A 17,528-nucleotide genomic window follows, 5' to 3' on the forward strand; every position below is an offset into this window, starting at 1 on the left:
TAAACCATGACACGTTCTTACTTTTTAAAAACTATTGTCTCATACTTGTAATTTTGACATTCTGCAGTTGTGCCATAGTCAAAAGGCCAATGTGACTTTAATATAGTAGGCCCCTCAGGGAACGATCAAAAATCAGTAAGAACGTTACTATCTCATTCTGAAATGTGGTTAGTGTTTCTGTTCCTGGAAATTTAATTTTTGGGGAAACAAAAATAGATTGACTCATGGTGGATTGTATCTCTGGCATATTTGCATTTGCCAGTTGTATCTCAACAAGCAGTTTTGAAACTGTTTTGAACTAACTCATAATCTATAACTACCAGATCCGAGAAAGGTTTTGCCTATATGTTTAGATACCTAAATGCCTGAAAGGGGTCATGGCTGCTTTGGTGTGAATTGACTCCTTTCAGAGAATTTCTTTGAAGTTGTCTCCGCCATGCTGTTTTTAAGGAGCTTTAAGATGTTCAGGATCTGGCAGTACATTGGGAGTTTCGTGGCATAAGCAAGAATGAAATGAAGCAGCATCTTGAGCAGATGGTGGAGACGATTAGCTTTCATACGGCTATTAAACAATTAAATTACGCCCTGCTTGAAATTTGTTGCTTCCCTTAATCAGCTGCCACGCCAAAGAAACTTTCAGGGAGCATATTTATGGTGAGTGCTTTGGATGTTAACGTCTTGGCTAGGACTTTGTTGCCATTTTAGAGCTTGTAGTCAATATGAACGATCGAAATTATTGTGTCTTGATGCACAAGAGGAAACAATACTTAAACCTGTATTTCCCGAAGGCCAGGAAGACGCTGAACTGATGCTCGTTTGATGGTGATTAAGAAATAAAATCACCCGCTTTTTGTTAAACTTTGATCCATCCCTATTCTATTGCCATGCAATTTTGCTCCGGAAGATTGTTCTAATTAGATTTATTGTCCTCCTTAATGGGGCTATCCACTATCACTCTCTAGAATTGAACACTTAATTTGTTATTGGTTACACGTAGTTCCTTGCGTTTTGAACTATTGTTCGTATTGTTTTGAAGTTGCGTTGCTAAGGGATTAACGCTATTTTTTGTATTTGAAGGGCCTGTCGACTGTGCGTCGTCTGCAGTTGTCCTTTTATTTAATAAGGCTATCTTCTGGAGCTATAATACATTCAAGTAAAATTGAACTGTCTGTATGCTGGGCTGGAGAGATGTACAGCAATATATGAGGGAGGCTGCTTAGCCTGCCCTGCCCTAATGCAAGTGTAGTAATATCACGCAGATGGTATAATGAGACAAACTGGGTTACAACATTTTTTCTGTGTTTGGTTAAAGTAGCTGAGCTGTGGGTGCATAGATAAAAGCTCTTCAACTAATAGCTGTCTTCCTTTCATAGCTTGCAGACAAGAAGCACTTTAATATGGACTGTTAAAATAAGCCAGCTGTTGAAATTTGGTCCTTCAGCCTCATTAGAGGGTGAAGGGCCAGCATGGATTCTTAAAGGGGTACACATTGCGGTGTGGCTGATTTCTATAGATGAATATTGAAACGTAGCAACCTACAAACAGGTTTAAACTTTTCTTTACGTTCGCTTCTTTTTACCAATTATGACTTATCACATACTTTGAAATTGGTTACTTGTAAACACAAATTGGTACTTTCCACTAAACTGAGCACAACGCATGCATATGATTTAGTGAATGCTTATATTATGCTTTGGTCTGATAAGTGTTTTGGTTTCCACTCATGGCTGCAATATTCTTTACTTTTGACACAGGATTAGGGAATAGAGCTAATGATATCTAAATATCTGTAAGGTTACAACGGGAAATATGTATGCTTACTTTTCAGCCCTGATGAAGTTGTAGCTGAAGTTAAATCTGACTTTGAGCGTATACCTTGTATTATATTCTAATTGTTTACCCCCTGCCTCTCTCCCCCCCCCTTTTGAGGGGGGGGATTTTGGGGGGTTAGGGTGGGTTTACCCTTCCAGGAGCAGCATATAGTTATACAATTGTGGTTTGTGATTTGGTGAGAACCAGTGAGCGCTTTCGCCTGTAAAATCACCCTTCAATTTATCTTAGCAACCTACAAAGCAGTTTGAACCTCAAGACACACTTGGTTGGAATGCTGGCTTTTTTGAGTCCAGAGTTTGTGGGCATGCAACTCATAACTTTTATGTCTGATGCACCTTTAAATGTGTTAGAGTAATTTCAACTCTGTGGAATATGGCCAGGTCTTTCATTGCCTTTCTGGAAGTTGATGACATTAGTAGAGTCATTGTACAGATCACAAGTCAATATTGAAAGTTCAGCATTTTCTTTGATAAAGTAGGAGATTGGATTGACCATGTAGCGAATCCAATTGAGAAAAGAATGTGAACGGAGAACAGTAGGTGTTTATGAAAATAGTGTTTGTTTAGAAGTAATTACAGAACGCAGACTACGATGAATGCAAAGTGATCCATGTTCTGAAGAGCTTTAGAGGAACTTTCCATCACTATTCACACGTTGCGCTATTGAATGTTTTAACAGCATCCAGCAAAAGGATGGAGGATACGAATCACAGACAAAAAGTGCACATCGAGGCTCTATCACCTACAGATAATTCATCTGCTCTGTACTGCTCAGGGCCTGACAGGGCTTGAGTGGGTCAGTGGGTGTAGCCCACCCTTTATGACATTGGCCTTCATTTCCAATTCAAAAGCCTAATTTTTGGAAAAAAACATAGTTTGTATTGCACCTTATGTATGCAAGTAAAACTCTCTTCAGTAGGCAGGACTTTGTGGGATGTGTAGTGGCAAGATCACTGTGTAAATTGTATTGGGCTCAAACATGCTTTCAAAATGGATAACAGAAGGGCAACACCATATCTTCTTCAAACCTTTTCCTAGTGGTCGTCCTAGGGGCAGCTGCATATTGATTAACTAGTAGTCAATAAAATATTAATTCTGTAATGATCTTTCACAACTCTACTCTGTGCCTTCTATCAATTCGGATTCTGAATGCATGTAGTAGGATCGTAAGCAAAGCGCTGATATTGTGATTTGACTATTTACGGTTTTTTATTGACTTTCCATTGATTTCGCAGGTGTATTTTGCAAGAAAAATTGCCTGGTAAGTATTTTTTGTATCTATGCTTACATACATCTTAGGGACTAGCAGGTGGTGATACTGGAGAAATTCACCTTCCATTTGCTAACAGACTGTATTCTATGGAGTTTCTTTGTTTTTTAGCTGGGTTTGCGTTGAATCATTCCGCCTATAAACAAGCTGTTCAATCACACGCCCTAAACAAACTCAGTACTTGGCACTCTGGACTTCCCTCCCATGTTTAGTCTCATAACTTAGATCATTTTATTGCCATATACACTTGCCACAGACATTTTTGTGTACCTAGCAATTTGCTTTCTTAAATATTAGAGGGACCACTGTTCTTTTTATACTTCGAAGGTAAAGGAACGCTATTGGGTCATATCCCTGATCTTGAACGCCCTTTTAAGAATTATGTAGTGCCACAGGAATAACTCTACTTACCTGTACTTGCGTTGGTTCCCTTTACCTGCCTTTAGTGCAAACGTGTTCATCCATTTCAATAGCATTATTGTGCTGCGCTCTACAGCCTTCTTTTATTTATTAGCCCTGCTGCCATATGCAGATGCCCAGACTGATGCACCCAGGGAGGAGTGCTAGTAGAGGCTCGTGTTGAGGTCACATGACCATTTCTCAGCCTCTTAAGCTCACCTGAAGGCCCAGCTAAGCAGCTGACCAAGAACCTCCAAATGAGTGCACGTAGAGGAGACGGTGTTAAGCTTTCTTATTCACAACCTGTGTGTAGGTGAGCAGGTAGGTAAAGGAGACCGTTGAGGAGGGAGGTAGAGAAACTGAGTTTTACAGCAATAAAGGTTTGTTAATGGCAGGCAGAATTGCACAATAAATCTCAAGCGTTTATAGTTTTAAGAAGCACCATTTGTCACAAGAAAAATGATTTATAGCTCAAAAGGCCCTTTGTATCAATATTTAAAGATACATGTGTAAATGTATGGAAGTTAATTTCAATTACTTGTTAAAAAAAAAAAAAAAGATACTTGGCCACAGGGTAGATATGAGACTATGTAAGTGTTCTTGCTTCTATGTACATATGGGAGCGTACATAGATGGGTATATTCCAGTGATTTAAACTTTACTGTCTTGTGTATATGTATGACTAAGTTAATTTTAGTGGAAATCTACTCCCTTAAAACCTTTATACCATCCCTCATCTCATTGGCTCATCCTAAGCCTTTCTGACAGCAGAGAGCATCCAACCATCGTTTTCAAATATCCCCCTCCGTTTATGGCAGTACACCAACTAACGGAAGCACATGTGCAGTGCTCCTCATAACCACTTACTACTTGTCCATTCCTATCATTCTGTTCCTTCTAAAATCAGTACTTAACACTCTAGAACTCAAGAGCACACATTTACCAAAACTAATCCACACAAAAACGCATACTACTAATCTCCTAACTATATAACTCCAATCTTGGGCTCCAGAGTACCATGCTACTCGCCACAAAGCACTTAAACGCCTTGTCTGGGCCAGTAAACGCTATATAAATACTATTTACTATTGAAATTACAGCTATTTGACTAATAAGCAGTGTCGAGCTGTCAACAGGGGGCTGAGAGTGGAGATGCAAGGGGGCAGAGAGCAGGAGGGGAGAAGGGCTACAAGGAGGGAAACAAATCAAAGAAACTGGAGCAAAGCCAGTAAATGGTATGGGAGGATGAGGATGGGGGCGAGTGCAGAATCACTTGTGTTGAATGGAGAAGAAAGAGGGTGCTCAGAGCGGAAGATAAACCGAGGTTGCAGAGATTGAAAGTAAAAGACTTTTACAGACTTAAGCAAGCAAAAACTGTACCTGATCAGAGTTAAGTTGGACCCATTACTTTTACCAAAAATCAGAGTAAACAGGTATTAGGCTATTTTATATTTTGCTAAAAGTCAGACTTGGGCTAAGACCATATTAAGCAAATGTGTAAAGGGGCTCCTCTTACCTGCAGGTGTCTCGGGGAGTCGGAGGCTCAAACTCAACTAAAATAGGCATGTTTATTTAGATGCAGTTTACTAATATTCTGTTAGTGATGGATGTGCCAGGAGGCAGACAGAATAAAATGTCATGCAAGAGCGCTTGACTCTGCTCATTGATTAGCAGAAAGCTTTCTTTCCCTGTAAACAAGTTTGTTGTAACTCAGTAAAGTGGTGCGGGTCTATTTTTCATGTTGCTTGTATTCTATGCTGTGCTTTGTCTGATTACAGAGAATGAACTGTGCATCCTTTTTCATGGGGGGAAAAAGGTTGCTAATCTTACAGCAAATGTCTTTTGTAAACATTTTTCTGCAGTAGTCTGAACTCTTTAGAGGGTTCGTTCTTTGTATACAGAGAAAAGTCAACGGCTCAGCTCACAATGAAATGCTGGCTGCAATCAGGTTTTAGAAGCTTCTCTTACAAATGTATTTCTTCTCCTATATTACTGCTCACTAAAAAATACAAGTAGAGGGATAAGAGTTTTATTTGCTGGTTTGGTTTTTAGTGGGAAATGATCTTGAATTACTAATAATCGAGAGTTTGAGATAAAAATGTGCTTGGACTCGCTCTCTCCCTATCGCTCTCTTTCTTTCCCCACTCCCCCAAAGGTAGGAAGTTTTAGTTGGGACCTAATTCCGATAGATAGAGCGTTTTTGTGTTTTGCCAATACCTTTGGTGCTGTCCGAGTATTCATGTAATTCTCCAAATTAGTTTGCCACTCACTTCAGCTGCTGTTTTCAAAGTTTTGTAGTGATTGGTCAAGCGGGGCAAGGAAAAAAAGGGGGGGGGGGGGTCAAATCGTCTTCCCATGCAATTTCCCAGAGGGATTTCGAACATGACTACAGCCCAAACTGCTGAAAATAATTTCACCAAATTTTGCAGGAAGCTAGATCTTGGTCCAGAAAGATCCCTTTGTTATTTGGTGTAAATCAGTTCAGTAGTTTTGGAGTTGTTCATGTAAAATGAAATATTGATATTTAGGGATGCAGATCCGCTTGCAAAGGATCTGCAGATCCCTTGGAAAAGCAGAGCTCTGATTGGCTGGTCACAACCTGACAAGAAGGTTGCGGCTGCCATTTTCTTACTTGCATCAGGTAAGTGGGAACAAAAAACATTGCAAAGCAGATATAAAAGGCCAGGATGTAGGTATCCTGACCCTCATTTGCAAAAATTGCCTAAGGTATATTTTTTTTGGGACAAAACGTGAATCCGTGGATCCTCTGCAAGGTTCAGTGCGGCTACCCATGTAACCTCACAAAGTATCCAAAGATCCCAATAATACACCCATGAACACCAACACCTGCTGTGCACGGCCAAAGGCTGTGCGTGGAGGGGTATTGGATGCATACAGAGGGAGTGGAGGGGGGTGTTGGCCATAGGCAGCAATGGTTGTATTGACGTGAAGTAATTTGGAACTACTTTACGTAAAAAAAAAAAAAACATAGAAATTCACTGACACAACCTAAGGTTTCTGGGATGTTATATTTAGGTTGATGTTTTACTCATACAAAACCAAGAAATCCAGCGGTTAGTTATACTTATCTGAAGAAACTATGACTTGTGCCGTTAAGTAACTTTAGGCAATGAGTTATAATTTATTAACACAATTAGAACTATAAATATAGCTCTAGCTGCTCTATTTCTATGGTTTTGTATGGGTAAAATGTCAACCTAACTATAACTGTGTCCAACTGAGATGGTTGAGTCCTTTTACTCATGTCCTGGGGCCTTTCTTACTATGTGTCCTGCTCAACTGAGCCAAGTACTCCTTCTGCACTCGACTCACAGTAGTAGCTGTGGTCTAACAGTCAAGACTTCCTCCCGAGGGATGTAGGTACAGACCAGTGAACACAAGTTATGACAGGGTGCAAACGGTATGCAAAATAAATCAATGTCCAGTCAAATTCTTGCTTTTATGAGGAAAAAGTATTTTTTTGTTTTTAACTCCACACATGCAAAGAAATATGATATTCAAATGCAACAAAGCAATCCCGCTTAAGGTCAAGGCTCTAGTAGTTGTCAGTCAGATCCCTGTCCTACATTCCTTCGTGTAATGTGTTAAGGGTTATGCCCCAATCACTGGTGGCCGCATCCAGGGAATGCATACTTTATTAGGCCATATTCAACAGTTCCCTTTGCCTGTTCAGGATTTTAGTCAGAAGTGTCTGCGGTGCAGCAGCACCTTTTAGCTGCAAATCCCCTGGGGACCACAGGCCCTGTTCAAGTTGTACCTGCTTCTTCTGCATAGAAGCATTCAGTGTTACAGCGGGTGCCCTCACCATGACACTCACAAGATCAGCTGCTGCTCGGAGAGGTTGGGCTGCTTGTGATGCATGGAGCAGTGTCCGTACATGAAAGTTCACACTCCAGACTGGCACGGCTGGCTCTCCACAGCGATCGGAGCAGCTTCTAGCTTCGCAGAGACACAGTAAGTAAAGTTCTTTCCAGCAAGGGGAATTCAGTCATTTGGCTCCTGATTAGAGTCCCACAAGGCCACATCCTTTTCCTTTGGGGGTTAATCAGGGCAGATATCTCATTGTGGCTAGACCCACTGTTCACATCCTTCCTCACTCCAGTCCTAGGTGACTGCCCAAAGTATGTGATGGTTTGGTTTCAGCAGTTCCCCCTGGCACAATGGTTTGCTGTGGTACATTCAGGACAAAACGGTTTACTCCCCAGGTTTAATTGCCCACCCAACCACTGAAGTCCCTCCTGGCATGTGGGGTCAATGCTCAGGCATTCACAAGTCTGGCATACTGGTCACACAACTAGTCCATGTTGGCTCAGTGCCCTCCGCACAGCACTTAGTACTTGGCTCAGTCTCTGGCAGCCCTCTCCTGGCATGCATGGGTTTGCAAAAACAGTCCTACACACATTGGCTGTAGCCTGATCAGTGAACAGCCGAATCCTCGCCTGTCAGATGGGAGCCCTCATGATAGTGCTCTCCACTGGACATCGCTCCCTCCATTGCTCTACTCCTCCTAACAGGGTAAACTGATCCCGGCAAGCAGGCGGGTGCTGGTGCTCCAGGTTATGTTCTGTTCTGTTCTGTTTTGTTAGCATAATTTATAAAGTACACAGATCATCTTTGTACAGCCTGACTTGGTGCACAGTAAAAACTCCATGCCAGGAGGAGCAGCAGAATTTAGAAAGAGCTGTCGTGGGCAGTTTCCACAACAGACCAGGCATTAGCTTTAGAGCTTGAAGTAGGACTGTCTTGAGTAGTTTGCGGAATTTGGAGTGGTCCAAGAACATGCAGATGTGAAGAGGTAACCTAATCTAATATAAGGTGCAAGGTAAGAAAAGGACCGTTGTCCTGATCAAGTGTTTTTCACTTGTGGGACCACCAACAGCGCTTTATTGCTTGATGATCTGGCTGGAGGATAGAAGGTAAGCTTGGTAGATAAATAGCTCTGGCATTCCCCTATTAAGGATTTGTGTGTTAGACAGCAGACTTTAAATACTATCATTTTACAGACCAGTAACCAATTAAGTGAATGTAAAAGGGGAGAGAAGATGGGGCCCGGAAGGTAGATTGCTGATGAGACGGGTAGCGGTATTCTGTACTACTTACAATTTCAATAGCAGCGTCTCAATTCCAGAAGCCAACAAAGCACTTCCATAAGCTAATCTGCTAATGATCAATGCCTGTACCAGAGTTTTCTTTGGTTTCCTCAACAAACGCATTGTGTGAAAACAAGTGCCTATTATTGACGATACCTGGTCTTTCATTGAGAGCGTATGGTCAAGATGGAAACTCAGGTTCTTAACAGCTTGTTTGGGAACTTGGGGCTACCCCAAGTTCCTGAGGTCACCTGTCAGAGTCCCAGACCTGTTGGGCCTTTCTGAACAACATAATCTCAGTTTTCTGCGTTCAACTGGAGACATTTGCTGAAGGCTTTGATGGTCCTGGCCAAGGAGGGGGGGAGGGGGGGGGGGGGGAGAGAGAGTCACATAGATGTTTAAGAGTTTAGGGCTAAGTCAAGAGCCCTGTGGCACACCCTTCTCCAGTGATAGGGTGCGGGATTCAAAAGTGCCCAGAAGGACATTTTTGGTGGGGTTCCAATTTCTTGGACCTAGTATAGCAGTCTGGAATGTGGCACAGTTTTGAACCCTGCAGATAAGTCCAACAGCACAAGCATAGAAGGTAGGTTAACTTCGAGATTGCAACTATGGTCAGTGACTGCAATAAATGCTGTCTCTGTACTATGAAAAGGCCGGTAACCGGACTGTGATGGGTCTAAGATCTTGTTAGCCCCAACATATTCCATGAGTTGCTTTTTAACGAAGCCTTTCAACAGCTTACTTAATAGATGGAGCAGTGAGATTGGTCAGTAGTTAAATTTAGCAGAGATAAATTGGTCTTTTTTGGAATTGGCATGACCTGTCCCATTTTCCAGACAAAGGTTATACTCCCCGTGTTAACTGATAAATTGAACAGGGAGCAAATAGTGGGAGCAAGCTGATTCGACAGCATGGCCATGATCCTGGGAGGGGAACCAGATTTTGCTAAAGCAGTTGCTTTCTGAATGGACTCTGGGGTAAAAGAGTTCAGCTTGCTATAGTAGTTTTCATAGTTATTCGGGAGTGATTTCAGACTAGTCTCCTCGTAACTTTGAGATATCGAGTCAGGAAATTCTGGTCAGTTTGATTAATTTCATCCTCAAAATAGTTGGCCAAGAAATCACAGTTCTCGAGATATGGGTATTGCTTTTGAGTAAGCGAGAGGGTTAACAAAAACATTGAGTATTTTAAATAACTCTTTGAAAGAATTACCAGCCCAACTAATTTGGTTAGAGATTAAGATTTTGTGATAGCCTAGTAGCACCTGATTGACGTCTGTTCATGCAGAATTAGACTCAAACACTTTCTCAAAAGACTCAGAAGTGTCTTTACACCAAGGTATTGAGGTAGTTTTGGTTCCTGGATGGGTGGTATTGGTTTGCCTGGATGATGTCCCCTCGTCCAGCAAGACTAGCAGGCCTTGGTCCTCAGTCCTGGTCACAGGTAGATGTCTTGCAGAGCTTCCCCTTCTCACACAGCCCCTCTGGCTGCTTGGCAGATGACTAATTTTTAGGGACTCAATCTCCTATTGTAATAGTAATTTTCCAAACACCAAATGTGATTAAGGACCTGAATAGTGAAGTTTTTATGTTGGGGTTCAGCTTCATTTGCAGTGAAGACTTCTCTCTTTCTTCTTTCCTCATGAAAGCTCTCTGTGATACCTTGCAGGACTCTGCTGATTGTCTCAAACCACCACTCCCCTGTACGTTACTCCACTCTATGCCACTCCCCTCCACACTAATCCACTCCACTTTACACCATTCCATTCTCTGCCACACCACTTTACACTATTCCACTCTACGTTACTCCATTCTACCCCACTCCACACCACTTATTATTCCAATATTCACTACTCCAGTGTACACCACTCTGCTCTTTTCTACTCCACTCAACTCTACACTATTCCACTGAATGCAATTCCACTGTACATAACTGCAATCTATGCTATACCACTCCACTGTATGCCGTTCCACTGTATGTGATGCCAGTATGTGCTGTTACACTGTAGACCACTTTACTCCACTTTGTGCTGTTCCACTCTACACTAATCACCTTAACACCGCTCCAATATACTCAAGTGCAATTCCACTTCACAGTACACTACTCCTCTCTACAGTGTTCTACTCTGTGCCAATCCACTGTACAATATTACACTGTTTCCATGTCACTCTACCCCTCTCAACTCTATTCCATTCTCCCCCACTCTATTCTACACCACCACACTCTACCGCACTCTACTGTATGCTGGTCCACCCCACCCTATTCCACTGTAGGCTACGCCAGTCTAAGCCAACACACTGTACACCACTCAACTCTATTCCACTGTATGCTGCTGAACGCCACTTCACTCTATAACACTCCACATGCACCTACAGTCTAAGGTACTCCACAGTGTGCTATTCCACTCTACCCCAATGCAGTATACGCCACTCCACACCACTAGACTATACGCTATTCCATGGCATATCACTCCACTGTATAATATTGTGGTGTATGCAACTCCATTTTTCACCACTTCACTCTACCCTATTCCAATGTATGCAATGCCACTCCACTCTGCTATTTCACTCTACCCCACTCCAGTGTATGCCACTCCTTTGTATGCTATTCCACTGTTAGCCAGTCAACTCTACGCCACTCCACTGTAGGCTGTTCCACTATATGCTTCTCCGGGTCTCTCAGATGTATACTATTCCACTCTACCCTACTCCAGTCTAGGCCACCCCACACACACTGTGCTGTCACTTAATTGTATGCTACTCCTCTCTATGCTATTCCATTCCACGCCACTCCGCTGTAGAATATGCCACTCCACATTACTCCATTGTAGTCCACTATGCACTTTCCACTGTATGGAGCTCCATTCTTTGCCACTACACCATATTCTATTACACTCTGCCCTACTTCACTGTAAGCCACTCCAGTCTACACTACTCCACTTTATACTAATCCACTTAACTATATACATCACTCCACTCTACTGTACTCCACTTCACTATTCAACATCCACTCTACCCTATTCTACTCTATGCCGCTCCACTGTACACAACCTCAGTGTACCTCTCCAATGTACACTACTCCACACTAGCCAATCCACTATACGCTAATGCACTGCATTCAACTCCAGTTACTTATTCCACTCTTTGCAACTGTAGTCTACTCCACTCTGCTGTATGCCACTCCACGCTGTTCCACTCTACACTATTCCATCCTGCGCCACTGTACTCCAGTCTATGCTTCTCCACTCTACCACACCTGACTGTATGCTACTTCCCTGGACCCCACCTCACTCTATGCTTTTCCAGTGTACCCCATTCCAGTAGTCGCCACTCCATTGTAGCACACTCCACTATATGCCACATCACTGTGCACTGCTCATTCTATGCAATTCCACTGTAAGCCACTCCACTCTACCCTATTCCACTGTACGCAGCTCCACTATACAATACTTTGCGCCATTCCACTGTACACTATTTCATTGGATGACACTTCACTCTATGCTGCTCCACCTATCTACCGTACGCAATTCAAGTGTACACCACTCAATACTACTACACCATATGTCAACACTCTTCACCGTGGCATTTTATGCCACAATAGCCTATGATATGGCACACTACAACACTGTACAACACTGCACTCAATGCCACCCAAGTGTACACTACTCAAGTCTACTCTGCTCTACTCACATTTTACACCCCTCCACCAAACTCTACTGCATTCTGTGGTACTCCACTGTAAAACACTGTACTCCACTCTGTCACTGTACGGCACTGTAGTCTGCTCTGTGCCACTCTGCCAAAGTATATTCCACTCTACAACACTCAGTGCAGATCCCTCTACCCCTTTACCAGAATGGACTCCACCCTACTGTAGAACACTACTCTGCTCTACTCCATTCAATGCCTCTCCACCCTTAACTCTACAACATTATGTGACACTTCACTGTAGCACACTCTACCTCACTCCACTCTACAACAGTGTACTCCACTGAGTGCCACTCCACTTTACAGCAGTTTCCTACACTCGACAACATACCACTGTATGACACTTCACTTTATGCTATGCCACTACACTGTACTACAAGGCACTGTACTACACAAGGCATCACTCCACTACATGATCCTATTTACTCCACTCTACGATACACCACTCCAGTGCATGACACCGTATTGCACTCTACAGGACCCTACTACACTCTGTACCACTTTACGCTCATCCACTCTACACAATTGTTCTACAATGTATGACACTCTACACATTCCTCACCACTCCTGTTTGTACCACAGTCCATGGTACGACATGCCACTCTGACTCTCTGCTGTACAGCACTACACTATAGAAGACTCTTTGCCTCTCTACTGGATGACACTCCACACTGTAGCAGGGAACTGTACAACATTTTATTACTATACCCCACTCTATACCACTACATTGTACAACACTCTTCTCCACTCTGTGCCGCTGTACGACACCATACTCATTGACACTCAACTTCATGACACTGCAGTTGACAACACTCCAATGTACCTCACTCAACTGTACTGTACAATACAATACAATACACCACACCACTACACTGCTAAATAAGACACACCATGCTACTCAACTGTATAAATCTTTACTCCACTATGATATGCCATTCTACTCCACTCTATTCCACTATACAATGCTTCACTCTGACACTATACTGTACTACACTATCCTCCACTATACTCTTTGACACTCCACTTAACACTCATCTGAATGACAAAAACACTACGATTTGAAACAATTTTATTTAAAAAATAAAACCCATTTAAATTTAGTGAAAACACCAAAGGTTGAGGATAATATACAGTTAGGAAAAGTGTATTTATTCTTTCCATACAGACCCAGCTAAAACTATACAAGCATTAGAAATTCTAAAACTATAGTTACAGCTTAAATTTATATAACCTGCCCTTCTCCGTGCACTTGTTATACCCCACACAGCGTAGTAGAGAGATGACTTACAGTTAATGTAGTATGGATATTGAGGTGACAAGACTGTGTACGGAGCTACACAACTTTTAGTAGATTGAAGGTATTGTGCAAATTAGAAAGTGATTTATAGCTATACTTTTAGAATTTATAATGCAAATACTTATTATTTATTTGTAACAAACCTGTACCTTATTATCGGTTGTGTTGTCTGAGCCCTGTTCTGCATTCCCAGAGTTGTGATTTAAGCAGAGTTTACCTTTTGAGATTTCAGCTACTAGGCTTACTTTTGGGTCATCACCATCACATTAGCTCACAGGCCCATGTGGGTCTCCCAGACAGGTAGCTGAATGTATTCCCTCGTGTTATTGCCTGTACAGTAAGTATACCTACAGTGCAGTGCAGGCTGGAATTTTCACTGCCCTCAACGTATTGCGTAAGTTATGTGTACACATTGTTGATTGTACAGCTTGTTATTGGGAAATAACTGTGATTAGAGAGGCGGTGAGGGTCTGGGACCAGAAGTGCCATGCCGGAAATCAACCACCAAAGGCATCGTGGCCATATGGGCCTCGATAATTAAAGTTCCCTGTCCACTGATGCACACGGAATCTGTGCATCCTATAATTTGTTTGCTTTTGAGACAAAAAGAAGTTTTATGCTCAACGCGGCCATCTTAGAAATCCCAGTTAAACAGAAGAGCCCCGCCTGGGAAGTCTAAAGTTCCCTCAAGTTACAAAAGCAGCTTTTATATGAAAGAATCCTTGTACTGCTAAGTAGCAGGCTCACCAAGCGCCTTTCTGTTCGACATGGCATAGAGAGATTTGGGAGGTAAAATAATGTGCTGTATCAATCAAAAAGGAGGGAGATGAAACAGTGATTTGATGTTCTCTCAGTTCCCTGTTTACAAATATCGAATGAAGTGAGCCCTGGTGTCTGCATATTCGGGGCTCTCAGATGTTTCTCTAAAGACCCTCAACCACCTATGCTACCCTTTAGCCGTGTATGTTATCAGCGTGAGGTAACCTAGTGGGTAGGATCATCACTGGGTCTTTCATTCACTGGAGGGCCGTTGTCTCAGCGAGAGTAGTGAAAAAGTGAATTAAAATTACCTCCTATCGACCTAATTTGTTTATTTATACCCAGAAAAAGGAACGGGAAAAGATTAAAAACAGGTGATGTTGTGAAGACAAGTAACGAGTCCTACACATCTAACAACACGGTCTTAAGCACTCTCTTTAACACATACAATTACTACAGAAAGTCTCTCTGCTTGTTCAGAGCCCAGAATTTAAAAAATAAATCCTCAGACTAGGTAAAACAGGAGTGCTACAATAATCAATCCGAGCACTAAAAAGTGCACTTAGTTAAATGTCCATCTCGGAGAAATGGCACGAGCAGAGGAGGTCGGGCATTCACAGGACCATTCTCACTTAAAAACCGCACCTGCATCTGGCCACAGAAAAAGGCAAAGAGTGCAGTGAACAGGACTACGGGCCAGTGGTAAGTTGTTTTCGGAAAGACCTTTTGGTATGTTTTCTTTAATTGATTTAAGTCTGTATTGCTTTACTAAAAGCAGTCCGACCACCTGGAGCACTAGAAATTCACAAGATGAAAAATTTATTTGAAAACACAATTGACTAAAGTGACATTGAGTTTGCAAAGTCTAAATAAAAATAATTACAATTCATGTTTTTACCTAACACACAGATTTTCACTACTGAAATGGAAAAGGGGTGGGGGAAAACGACATCTAACAACTCCGAAAAACCGAACAGGAACTTCCACTCCTCCTTCACTCCACTAATAAGCAAAACCACCACTGATATCGACATTCACGCTGCATACTTTTGCAGTACGTTGTTCTGTAGTGAAAAAAAAACAACAAAAAAAACGCTTCTAAATAAAAAATTAAACCTGATTCACTCAGTAGCGGACAAAAACGACTGCAGTTAAGCTCCCTTTGTTATTCTTGAATTCACACGAAGCCCTTCACCATTAACCAGCCACTGACCTACCTCACCCAGCACTCTTGAGGCCTTCCTGGCATAATGGCAATATTTATCGACTCCCTGTGACCTGCAACATTATACAGTTTTTAAATATCAGATTCAGTTTTAGCTTTTTGTACCAAGTTTCAAAGTCATATGAAAAAGACTGTCTTGTCAAAGTAGATGAAAGAGTTTTACCACTCTGTGCTGGTCTGTCAGAGAGGCATGTCTTTCAATTACTGGCACCTGCTGTCTTAAAAGAAGGAATATTCATCACACAGCACGATTTCACCTTACTCCAACACGTCCTCTATTACCATTACATTTTACAGTTCAGGCAGACCGAAAAATCGTGAAAACGCTACCACACTGCACTGAAAGCATAGCTGAAGTTGTAAACTGCGCCCATACCGAGAGGACCCCCGCCGCCCCCATTTGTTTCTCGCGTGTTCTTTAACATAAACAGAGCAGAGTTTTGGAACTTTGTACCCACCAATGATAAAACTCTAATAACACCACAAACACGGAGGAAACCCTAGCAGCCGATAAAGAACACCTCGCTGTTTGCAAACATACAATTTAAAAAAAACACAAGTTAGAAGCATGTTGCCATGCAAGCTCACAACTTTGACTATAAAACATTATTTCTTTAACCCCTTCGCTGCCAGGCCTTTTTCCCCCCTTTTGTGCCAGGCCTTTTTTTTGCCTATTTGGGGCAGTTCGCGCTTAGGTCCTCATAACTTTTTGTCCACATAAGCTAGCGAAGCCAAATTTGCGTCCTTTTTTTCCAACATCCTAGGGATTCTAGAGGTACCCAGACTTTGTGTGTTCCCCTGAAGGAGGCCAAGAAATTAGCCAAAATACAGTGAAAATTTCGTTTTTTCCAAAACAATGGGAAAAAGTGGCTGCAGAAGAAGGCTTGCGTTTTTTCCCTGAAAATGGTATCAACAAAGGGTTTGCGGTGCTAAAATCACCAGCTTCCCAGCTTTCAGGAACAGGCAGACTTGAATCAGAAAACCCAATTTTTCAACAACATTTTTGCATTTTACTGGGACATAACCCATTTTTACGATTATTTTGTGCTTTCAGCCTCCTTCCAGTCAGTGACAGGAATGGGCGTGAAACCAATGCTGTATCCCAGAAACCTAAACATTTCTAAAAAGTAGACATAATTCTGAATTCAGCAAGGGGTCATTTGTGTAGATCCTACAAGGGTTTCCTACAGAAAATAACAACTGAAAAAGAAAAATATTGAAATTGAGGTGAAAATAACAGCAATTCTTCTCTACGTTTTACTCTGTAACTTTTTCCTGCAATGTCAGATTTTTGAAAGCAATATACAGTTACGTCTGCTGGACTCTTCTGGTTGCGGGATATATAGGGCTTGTAGGTTCATCAAGAACTCTAGGTACCCAGAGCCAATAAATGAGCTGCACCCTGCAGTGCGTTTTCATTCTATACCGGGTATACAGCAATTCATTTGCTGAAATATAAAGAGTGAAAAATAGCTATCAAGAAAACCTTTGTATTTCCAAAATGGGCACAAGATAAGGTGTTGAGGAGCAGTGGTTATTTGCACATCTCTGAATTCCGGGGTGACCATACTAGCATGTGAATTACAGGGCATTTCTCAAATAGCCGTCTTTTTTACACACACACTTATATTTGGAAGGAAAAAATCTAGGGGAAGACAAGGGGCAATAACACTTATTTTGCTATTCTATGTTCCCCAAAGTCTCCCGATAAAAATGATACCTCACTTGTGTGGGTAGGCCTAGCGCCCGCGACAGGAAATGCCCCAAAACTCAACGTGGACACATCACATTTTTTGAAAGAAAACAGAGGTGTTTTTTTGCAAAGTGCCTATCTGTAGATTTTGGCCTCTAGCTCAGCCGGCACCTAGGGAAACCTACCAAACCTGTGCATTTATGAAAACTAGAGACCTAGGGGAATTCAAGAGGGG

The 17,528-nt window shown here is 42.1% G+C and overlaps 1 protein-coding gene across 8 annotated transcripts in view; it reads left to right on the top strand.

The window, feature by feature from the left end:
- Positions 1 to 17,528, top strand: part of PTPRK (protein tyrosine phosphatase receptor type K) — a 1,183,996-nt gene that overhangs the window by 106,215 nt on the left and 1,060,253 nt on the right. The gene's annotated exons all lie outside the window — the stretch shown is intronic.

The sequence above is a fragment of the Pleurodeles waltl genome, chromosome 5 (genome assembly GCF_031143425.1).
Source record: "Pleurodeles waltl isolate 20211129_DDA chromosome 5, aPleWal1.hap1.20221129, whole genome shotgun sequence".
Classification (NCBI taxonomy): Eukaryota; Metazoa; Chordata; class Amphibia; order Caudata; family Salamandridae; genus Pleurodeles; species Pleurodeles waltl.